This window comes from Hyla sarda, chromosome 3, assembly GCF_029499605.1.
Source record: "Hyla sarda isolate aHylSar1 chromosome 3, aHylSar1.hap1, whole genome shotgun sequence".
In the NCBI taxonomy this organism is placed as follows: domain Eukaryota; kingdom Metazoa; phylum Chordata; class Amphibia; order Anura; family Hylidae; genus Hyla; species Hyla sarda.
The window spans coordinates 434451993-434463897 of record NC_079191.1 but is presented as its reverse complement, the minus strand read 5'-3'; positions in this window follow the sequence as shown (position 1 = coordinate 434463897).

Genomic DNA, 11905 nt, shown 5'->3' with positions numbered 1-11905 from the left:
ATACAGATAGAGCTGGAGGAGAGGTGTATAACTACTATAAATCCTTACCCCATAGAGATAGCAGTAGTATACAGATAGAGCTGGGAGGGGAGGTGTATAACTACTATATATCCCGATCCCATAGAGATAGCAGCGGTATACAGATAGAGCTGGAGGGGAGGTGTATAAAGGCAAAAAAAGAAAAGAAAATACAGCTCATTTCCTTATGAAGTATATGTGTCTCTAGTCGTATGATCTACAGATATATAACTTTTGCGCTGTGATAATTAATCAATGTGTCCGGCAGGAGCATATCCCCAGCGGCCTCGCTGGTTAACCCGCCATCTGGTCTGACAACCGCCCTCAGCTCCACGCGCTGCTTGTTGCCACTCCTGGGTGCCGGCGCGGTGACATTGATTGCCGTTGCTGTGGCATCGTCTTCCCATGGGCGAGCTCCAGGAATAATGACATCCGTCCTTGAGATGTCCTTCTCCAATGAATAAGTAATTGACCGTGCACAACACTGGTAAAGTGCAAAGTGCCGCCTGGTACCGGGGAGAGCGGAGGAGCCGAGATTGTCATCACATTATAGTCATCAGAGGCAGCCGAGCGAAACATTCTACCAGATAATACAACAGACCGGCCATAACATTAAAACCACTGACCGATGGATGATCTGGTCACAAAGGCGTCGGGTTAGGTGGGGGATTTTTGTTTCTCAACTAGGTATCCTCCAGCTGTTGAAAAACTACAACTCCCAGCATGCCCGGACAGCCAACGGCTGTCCGGGCATGCTGGAAGTTGTAGTTTTGCAATATAGGAGACAGTATTATAGCAGTTATATTCTTGTATATAGGAGCAGTATTATAGTAGTTATATTCTTGTATATAGGAGCAGTATTATAGTAGTTATATTCTTGTATATAGGAGCAGTATTATAGTAGTTATATTCTTGTATATACGAGCAGTATTATAGTAGTTATATTCTTGTATATAGGAGCAGTATTATAGTAGTTATATTCATGTATATAGGAGCAGTATTATAGTAGTTATATTCTTGTATATAGGAGCAGTGTTATAGTAGTTATATTCTTGTATATAGGAGCAGTATTATAGTAGTTATATTCTTGTATATAGGAGCAGTATTATAGTAGTTATATTCTTGTATACAGGAGCAGTATTATAGTAGTTATATTCTTGTATATAGGAGCAGTATTATAGTAGTTATATTCTTGTATATAGGAGGCAGTATTATAGTAGCTATATTCTTGTACATAGGAGGCAGTATTGTAGTAGTTATATTCTTGTATATAGGAGCAGTATTATAGTAGTTATATTCTTGTATATAGGAGCAGTATTATAGTAGTTATATTCTTGTATATAGGAGCAGTATTATAGTAGTTATATTCTTGTATATAGGAGCAGTATTATAGTAGTTATATTCTTGTATATAGGAGCAGTATTATAGTAGTTATATTCTTGTATATAGGAGCAGTATTATAGTAGTTATATTCTTGCATATAGGAGCAGTATTATAGTAGTTATATTCTTGTATATAGGAGCAGTATTATAGTAGTTATATTCTTGTATATAGGTGCAGTATTATAGTAGTTATATTCTTGTATATGGGAGCAGTATTATAGTAGTTATATTCTTGTATATAGGAGCCAGTATTATAGTCCTTATATTCTTGTATATAGGAGCAGTATTATAGTAGTTATATTCTTGTACAAAGCTGGCAGTATTATAGTAGTTATATTCTTGAATATAGGAGCAGTATTATAGTAGGTATATTCTTGTATATAGGAGCAGTATTATAGTAGTTATATTCTTGTATATGGGAGCAGTATTATAGGAGCAGTATTATAGTAGTTATATTCTTGTATATAGGAGCAGTATTATAGTAGTTATATTCTTGTATATAGGAGCAGTATTATAGTAGTTATATTCTTGTATATAGGAGAAGTATTATAGTAGTTATATTCTTGTATATAGGAGAAGTATTATAGTAGTTATATTCTTGTATATAGGGGCAGTATTATAGTAGTTATATTCTTGTATATAGGAGGCAGTATTATAGTAATTATATTCTTGTATATAGGAGCAGTATTATAGTAGTTATATTCTTGTATATGGGAGCAGTATTATAGGAGCAGTATTATAGTAGTTATATTCTTGTATATAGGAGCAGTATTATAGTAGTTATATTCTTGTATATAGGAGCAGTATTATAGTAGTTATATTCTTGTATATAGGAGAAGTATTATAGTAGTTATATTCTTGTATATAGGAGAAGTATTATAGTAGTTATATTCTTGTATATAGGGGCAGTATTATAGTAGTTATATTCTTGTATATAGGAGGCAGTATTATAGTAGTTATATTCTTGTATATAGGAGCAGTATTATAGTAGTTATATTCTTGTATATAGGAGCAGTATTATAGTAGTTATATTCTTGTATATAGGAGCAGTATTATAGTAGGTATATTCCTGTGTATAAGAGACAGTATTATAGTAGTTATATTCTTGTATATAGGAGCAGTATTATAGTAGTTATATTCTTGTATATAGGAGACAGTATTATAGTAGTTATATTCTTGTATATAGGAGGCAGTATTATAATAGTTTTATTCCCACTGTGTCTCATATACATACAGACTATATTTGCAGTTTTCCCTTTTGGGGTCTTCAGAATCGCTCACATTGTGGGGTCACTGGAAATGTTCTTACAGAATTTATTTTACTTGGTTTAATTTTGGTTCAAGGAAAGTAAATGAAACCTCTCGGAAATATCCGCCAATGTTGTTTTAGTCCATTTTGTCCTCAGGTCTTTTAATAGCGCTCGGAAATAATCATCCTGAAAAAAAAACCTGAGACTGAGAGGAATTAGAAGTCAGATGTGTTCCTGGAGATTAGAGAACTCATCCACGGCAGCGGAGGAGGCTCAGGCAGTCTTCAGTCCTAAACAGGGAGATATAAGGCATTATGTAAGCTTTCTTTGATGTCCTTAAAGGGTTTCTCCAGAATTTGGTTTGTTTTTACTTTGCATATAGGCATGACTCGGCTTCATCTGAAGTCTGTCAGGGCATGCTGGGAGTTGTAGTTTTGGAGATGGGGACACCCATCTAGACACCAGGGATAAAATTATCAGCCCCAATGGACAACAGGAATAATTTAATTATTAGGCCACTAGACACCAGGGATATTATTAGTATTATTATTAAAGGGGTACTCCGCTGCTCAGCGTTTGGAACAAACTGTTCCGAACGCTGGAGTCGGCGCTGGGAGCTTGTGACGTCATAGCCCCACCCCCTCATGACGTCACGCACTGCCCCCTCAATGCAACTTGCATTGCGGGGGCAGTGCGTGACGTCATGAGGGGGCGGGGATATGACGTCACGAGCTCCCGGTGCCAGCTACAGTGTTCGGAACAGTTTGTTCCAAACGCTGAGTAGCGGAGTACCCCTTTAACTCAGTAGACTCCAGGAAAATTATTATTAGTCCACTAGACACCGGAGATATTATTATCATCATTGACTTTGTAGTCACCAGGGATATGATTATTATTATTATTACTAACTGCAGCCTTAGACACTTATCTGCAGTCTTAGACATTTATCCCCTATGTGCAGTAAAGGGGATGTGTTTGGGGCGGGGGTGGGGGGGGATCCAAACGCTGGGACCCTCCGCAATATCCTGTATGGGGCCCCGGCTCTGTCACAGCTCTGTTCCACCATAAACTGGTCTTTTCTGGACCATTGTAACTTGAAACCAGACTTAACATACAATGTACAGACAGTCCAGATCTGTAGAATGTGTCAATGGCCAGAAGAACCGACCAATCAGAATGGGCATTCACTGGTAAAACCCCTGTATTACTGAAGTGCCTGCACTGACTGGTGTCTGGTAGTGCCCCCTACAGTACAGGGAGGTATTGCATGTTCTGTACTCCTTACCTGTATTACTGAAGTGTATGCACTGACTGGTGTCTGGTAGCGCCCCTACAGCACAGGGAGGAATTACATGTTCTGTACTCTTTACCTGTATTACTGAATTGCATGCATTGACTGGTGTCTGGTAGCGCCCCTACAGTACAGGGAGGTATTACATGTTCTGTACTCTTTACCTGTATTACTGAAGTGCATGCACTGACTGGTGGCTGGTAGCGCCCCTACATTACAGGGAGGTATTACATGTTCTGTACTCTTTACCTGTATTACTGAAGTGTATGCACTGACTGGTGTCTGGTAGTGCCCCTACAGTACAGGGAGGTATTACATGTTCTGTACTCTTTACCTGTATTACTGAAGCATATGCACTGAATTCCTATCTGGTAGCGCCCCCTACAGTACAGGGAGGTATTACATGTTCTGTACTCTTTACCTGTATTACTGAAGTGCATGCACTGACTGGTGTCTGGTAGCACTCCCTACAGTACAGGGAGGTATTACATGTTCTGTACTCTTTACCTGTATTACTGAAGTGTATGCAGTGACTGGTGTCAGGTAGCGCCCCCTACAGTACAGGGAGGTATTACATGTTCTGTACTCTTTACTTGTATTACTGAAGTGCATGCACTGACTGGTGTCTGGTAGTGCCCCCTACAGTACAGGGAGGTATTACATGTTCTGTACTCTTTACCTGTATTACTGAAGTGCATGCACTGACTGGTGTCTGGTAGCGCCCCCTACAGTACAGGGAGGTATTACATGTTCTGTACTCTTTACCTCTGCCAGGGTTAGCTGCTCCTTTGGACACCAGGTGAGGGCGGCTCCATGTTACTTTTTAGGACACTGCATGTACTGTACAGGACCCTGAAGAAGCTCCTGTCCTCTACATAGACAGTGATTACAGCTCCCTTCAGTTCTTTATTACTTTTATATGGAAGGATTTGCTTTATCTGTATTAGTTATCTACTTATTTTTCATTACTCCTCACTTTTTCCTATTTTCAGATGACATTTTGGAGGCTTCAGAACCAATTACCAGGTTTCCATAGAGTTAAGGTCTCAACATATAATGGTCGTCCTGGAACCAAATAAAACTTTTTTAATATAGTGTTCCTTGTGTAATTAGCAGACTCTTTCCCATTCACTTGCTTTTAAAATTATCAACATGAATATGTTTAAAATGTAATACAAAAAACGGCCACCTGGTGGCTCTTTTCTGTTCCCTGCCACAATTAATACAGTGAGTTTGGTCTCCTCCTGGCCTGGCAGGAGACCAAACTAAGGAAGTGTTTCTCTGCACTCTGTTTCTCTGCTCTGAGCTTGATTGACAGCTGCACAGAAAGTGAAAGCTCCACAGATTGCCACAGAAAGTTGCACAGACTGACAGCTGCAGGGGAGCCTCACTGATAACAACACAGACTGAAACATGCACAGAGCTTGAGGTCTTTTATTCATCACAACGCTGCGACAATGTAAGGGCGGAAGTTGTCCCCCAGCAGGCTTCAGTGATGTCATGTCTGCTGGGAAACCCACTTTCTCCTGCTGGGAAATTGCACTCTGAGCAAAAAGAATGTATGGTACACAGCTTTCTAAAGCTCTGAAATTGTTTTTAAGGGCAGGAGGGGTGATAGGAGTATTTAGGAAACATAGCCTGAGAACAGTTGATTTGGTGACACATACTTTTTAATACTGTTGTCACGATGCCGGCTGGCAGGTAGTGGATCCTCTGTGCCAGAGAGGGATTGGCGTGGACCGTGCTAGTGGATCGGTTCTAAGTCACTACTGGTTTTCACCAGAGCCCGCCGCAAAGCGGGATGGTCTTGCTGCGGCGGTAGTGACCAGGTCGTATCCACTAGCAACGGCTCAACCTCTCTGACTGCTGAAGATAGGCGCAGTACAAGGGAGTAGACAGAAGCAAGGTCGGACGTAGCAGAAGGTCGGGGCAGGCAGCAAGGATCGTAGTCGGGGGCAACGGCAGGAGGTCTGGAACACAGGCTAGGAACACACAAGGAAACGCTTTCACTGGCACAATGGCAACAAGATCCGGCGAGGGAGTGAAGGGGAAGTGAGGTATAAATAGGGAGTGCACAGGTGAACACACTAATTGGAACCACTGCGCCAATCAGCGGCGCAGTGGCCCTTTAAATCGCAGAGACCCGGCGCGCGCGCACCCTAGGGAGCGGGGCCGCGCGCGCCGGGACAGGACAGACGGAGAGCGAGTCAGGTACGGGAGCCGGGATGCGCATCGCGAGCGGGCGCTACCCGCATCGCGAATCGCATCCCGGCTGGAGACGGTATCGCAGCGCACCGGGTCAGTGGAGCTGCCCGGAGCGCTGCGGTAGCGAGAGAGAAGCGAGCGCTCCGGGGAGGAGCGGGGACCCGGAGCGCTCGGCGTAACAGTACCCCCCCCCTTGGGTCTCCCCCTCTTCTTAGAGCCTGAGAACCTGAGGAGCAGACTTTTGTTTAGGATGTTGTCCTCAGGTTCCCAGGATCTCTCTTCAGGTCCACAGCCCTCCCAATCCACCAAAAAGAACCTTTTTCCTCTGACCGTCTTGGAGGCCAGTATCTCTTTCACTGAGAAGACGTCAGAAGAACTGGAGACAGGAGTGGGCGAAACTAATTTGGGAGAGAAACGGTTGATGATGAGTGGTTTAAGAAGAGAGACATGAAAGGCATTAGGAATACGGAGAGAAGGAGGAAGAAGAAGTTTGTAAGAGACGGGATTAATTTGGCACAAGACTTTGAAAGGACCAAGATAGCGTGGACCCAGTTTGTAACTGGGGACACGAAAGCGGACATATTTAGCGGAGAGCCATACCTTGTCTCCGGGAGCAAAAATGGGGGGAGCTCTTCTTTTCTTATCGGCAAACTTTTTCATGCGAGATGAAGCCTGTAAAAGAGAATCTTGGGTCTCTTTCCATATGGTGGAAAGATCACGAGTCACTTCATCTACAGCGGGCAAACCAGAGGGCAAGGGAGTAGGGAGGGGGGGAAGAGGGTGACGGCCGTACACCACGAAAAATGGGGATTTGGAGGAAGATTCAGAGACTCTAAAGTTATACGAGAATTCGGCCCATGGTAGAAGATCTGCCCAATCATCCTGGCGGGAGGAAACAAAATGTCGTAAATAATCACCCAAGACCTGGTTAATTCTTTCTACTTGTCCATTGGATTGAGGATGATATGCAGAAGAAAAGTTTAATTTAATCTTGAGTTGTTTACAGAGAGCCCTCCAGAATTTTGACACGAATTGGACGCCTCTATCCGAGAATATCTGTGTGGGCAACCCGTGAAGACGAAAAATGTGTACAAAAAATTGTTTAGCCAACTGAGGCGCTGAAGGAAGACCAGGAAGAGGGATGAAATGTGCCATCTTGGAGAATCGATCAACGACCACCCAAACAACAGTGTTGCCACGGGATGGGGGTAGGTCTGTAATAAAATCCATACCAATCAGAGACCAAGGCTGTTCAGGGACAGGCAGAGGATGAAGAAAACCAGCGGGCTTCTGGCGAGGAGTCTTATCCCGGGCACAGACAGTGCAGGCTCGCACAAAGTCCACGACATCCGTCTCCAGAGTCGGCCACCAATAGAAGCGAGAGATGAGTTGCACAGATTTCTTGATGCCTGCATGACCTGCGAGATGGGAGGAGTGACCCCATTTGAGGATTCCGAGGCGTTGGCGTGGAGAGACGAAGGTCTTTCCTGGAGGAGTTTGCCTGATGGAGGCTGGAGAAGTGGAAATCAGGCAGTCAGGAGGAATGATGTGTTGCGGAGAGAGTTCAACTTCCGAGGCATCCGAGGAACGAGAGAGAGCATCGGCCCTAATGTTCTTATCGGCAGGCCGAAAGTGAATTTCAAAGTTAAATCGGGCAAAGAACAGAGACCACCTGGCCTGGCGAGGATTCAGCCGTTGGGCAGACTGGAGATAGGAGAGGTTCTTGTGATCGGTGTAAATAATAACTGGAAATCTTGATCCCTCCAGCAGATGCCTCCATTCCTCAAGTGCTAATTTAATGGCTAGAAGCTCTCGATCCCCGATGGAGTAGTTCCTCTCCACCGGAGAGAAGGTCCTAGAAAAAAAACCACAAGTAACAGCATGCCCGGAAGAATTTTTTTGTAGAAGGACCGCTCCAGCTCCTACAGAGGAGGCATCAACCTCCAATAGGAAGGGTTTAGATGGGTCAGGTCTGGAGAGCACGGGAGCAGAAGAAAAGGCAGACTTGAGCCGTTTAAAGGCGTCTTCCACTTGAGGAGGCCAAGACTTGGGATTGGCATTTTTTTTGGTTAAAGCCACGATAGGGGCCACAACGGTAGAAAAATGTGGAATAAATTGCCTGTAATAATTGGCGAACCCCAAAAAACGTTGGATAGCACGGAGTCCGGAGGGGCGTGGCCAATCTAAGACGGCAGAGAGTTTGTCTGGATCCATTTGTAGTCCCTGGCCAGAGACCAAGTATCCTAGGAAAGGAAGAGATTGGCATTCAAACAGACATTTCTCTATCTTGGCATAAAGTTGATTGTCACGAAGTCTCTGAAGAACCATACGGACATGCTGGCGGTGTTCTTCTAGATTGGCAGAAAAAATCAGGATATCGTCCAGATATACAACAACACAGGAGTATAAGAGATCACGAAAAATTTCATTAACAAAGTCTTGGAAGACGGCAGGGGCGTTGCACAGGCCAAAGGGCATGACCAGATACTCAAAGTGTCCATCTCTAGTGTTAAATGCCGTTTTCCATTCATCCCCCTCTCTGATGCGGATGAGATTATAAGCACCTCTTAAGTCCAGTTTGGTAAAGATGTGGGCACCTTGGAGGCGATCAAAGAGTTCAGAGATGAGGGGTAGGGGGTAGCGGTTCTTTACCGTGATTTTATTAAGACCGCGGTAGTCAATGCAAGGACGTAGAGAGCCATCTTTTTTGGACACAAAGAAAAATCCGGCTCCGGCAGGAGAGGAGGATTTACGGATAAAGCCTTTTTTTAAATTTTCCTGGATGTACTCCGACATAGCAAGAGTCTCTGGGGCGGACAGAGGATAGATTCTGCCCCGGGGTGGAGTAGTGCCCGGGAGGAGGTCAATAGGACAATCATAAGGCCTGTGAGGAGGTAGAGTCTCAGCTTGTTTTTTGCAAAAAACATTCGCAAAGTCCATATAGGCCTTAGGGAGACCGGTTACAGGGGGAACCACAGAGTCACGGCAAGGGGTACTGGGAACCGGTTTTAGGCAGTCCTTGAAACAAGAGGGCCCCCAACTCTTGATCTCCCCAGAGGACCAATCCAGGGTTGGGGAATGGAGTTGAAGCCAGGGTAGTCCAAGGAGGATTTCGGAAGTGCAATTGGGGAGGACCAAAAATTCAATCTTCTCGTGATGAGGTCCGATGCACATTAGAAGGGGCTCCGTGCGGAAACGTATGGTACAGTCCAATCTTTCATTGTTTACACAATTGATGTAGAGGGGTCTGGCGAGACTGGTCACTGGGATGTTGAACCTGTTGACGAGAGAGGCCAAAATAAAATTTCCTGCAGATCCGGAATCCAAGAAGGCCATAGTAGAGAAGGAGAAGGCAGAGGCAGATATCCGCACAGGCACAGTAAGACGTGGAGAAGCAGAGTAGACATCAAGGACTGTCTCACCTTTGTGCGGAGTCAGCGTACGTCTTTCCAGGCGGGGAGGACGGATAGGACAATCCTTCAGGAAGTGTTCGGTACTGGCACAGTACAGGCAGAGATTCTCCATGCGGCGTCGTGTCCTCTCTTGAGGTGTCAGGCGAGACCGGTCGACCTGCATAGCCTCCACGGCGGGAGGCACAGGAACGGATTGCAGGGGACCAGAGGAGAGAGGAGCCGGGGAGAAAAAACGCCTTGTGCGAACAAAGTCCATATCCTGGCGGAGCTCCTGACGCCTTTCGGAAAAACGCATGTCAATGCGAGTGGCAAGATGGATGAGTTCATGTAGGTTAGCAGGGATTTCTCGTGCGGCCAGAACATCTTTAATGTTGCTGGACAGGCCTTTTTTAAAGGTCGCGCAGAGGGCCTCATTATTCCAGGATAATTCTGAAGCAAGAGTACGGAATTGTACGGCGTACTCGCCAACGGAAGAATTACCCTGGACCAGGTTCAACAGGGCAGTCTCAGCAGAAGAGGCTCGGGCAGGTTCCTCAAAGACACTTCGAATTTCCGAGAAGAAGGAGTGTGCAGAGGCAGTGACGGGGTCATTGCGGTCCCAGAGCGGTGTGGCCCATGACAGAGCTTTTCCAGACAGAAGGCTGACTACGAAAGCCACCTTAGACCTTTCAGTAGGGAACTGGTCCGACATCATCTCCAAGTGCAGGGAACATTGGGAAAGAAAGCCACGGCAGAATTTAGAGTCCCCATCAAATTTATCCGGCAAGGATAGTCGTAGACCAGAAGCGGCCACTCGCTGCGGAGGAGGTGCAGGAGCTGGCGGAGGAGATGATTGCTGAAGCTGTGGTAGTAGCTGCTGTAGCATCACGGTCAGTTGAGACAGCTGTTGGCCTTGTTGCGCTATCTGTTGTGACTGCTGGGCGACCACCGTGGTGAGGTCGGCGACAACTGGCAGAGGAACTTTAGCGGGATCCATGGCCGGATCTACTGTCACGATGCCGGCTGGCAGGTAGTGGATCCTCTGTGCCAGAGAGGGATTGGCGTGGACCGTGCTAGTGGATCGGTTCTAAGTCACTACTGGTTTTCACCAGAGCCCGCCGCAAAGCGGGATGGTCTTGCTGCGGCGGTAGTGACCAGGTCGTATCCACTAGCAACGGCTCAACCTCTCTGACTGCTGAAGATAGGCGCGGTACAAGGGAGTAGACAGAAGCAAGGTCGGACGTAGCAGAAGGTCGGGGCAGGCAGCAAGGATCGTAGTCGGGGGCAACGGCAGGAGGTCTGGAACACAGGCTAGGAACACACAAGGAAACGCTTTCACTGGCACAATGGCAACAAGATCCGGCGAGGGAGTGCAGGGGAAGTGAGGTATAAATAGGGAGTGCACAGGTGAACACACTAATTGGAACCACTGCGCCAATCAGCGGCGCAGTGGCCCTTTAAATCGCAGAGACCCGGCGCGCGCGCGCCCTAGGGAGCGGGGCCGCGCGCGCCGGGACAGGACAGACGGAGAGCGAGTCAGGTACGGGAGCCGGGATGCGCATCGCGAGCGGGCGCTACCCGCATCGCGAATCGCATCCCGGCTGGAGACGGTATCGCAGCGCACCGGGTCAGTGGAGCTGCCCGGAGCGCTGCGGTAGCGAGAGAGAAGCGAGCGCTCCGGGGAGGAGCGGGGACCCGGAGCGCTCGGCGTAACAACTGTAACTTGAGGGACCACTGTATCTCTATGAGAGAGGCGGAGATGCAGCGTTCGTGCAGACACTTATTATTCTCATAATAGACACTAATTATTATTAACCCATTTGACACAAGGGATATTATCATTAACCCCCTAGACACCAAGGATAGTATTATTATTATTAACCCACTAGACACCAGAGATATTACTATTATTAGCCCACTAGACAACAGATGTATTTATTGTTAACCAACAAGACACCAGGAATATTATTATTAGCCCAAAAGACACCGGGACACCAGAGTTTATGAGACACCAAGGTTTAGTAATTCATCCATTTTTTACATGGGGATTTTTATACGTTCAATCTACCAGGAATATTGCTGTAAATTTAGTAGATATCAAGATCATTAGCGCATAGAAATGAGGATATTATTATGGACATATGTGGTGTCGGACGGGGTAATGTGTGTATTAACCTCTTCGTGACGCCAGGGCGTGGTTGACCTATACTCCACCCGAGCTAGGCCAGCTTCACCTGTGCAAATAATCACTCCGACGCAAGAGTACATCTAACTGGCGATGGTAATCCGTTCCAAATGGATCATCGTTTGTTGAAACCATCGTATGTTGAGGGATCCGTGCAATGTAAAGTATAGGACAGTGGTCTA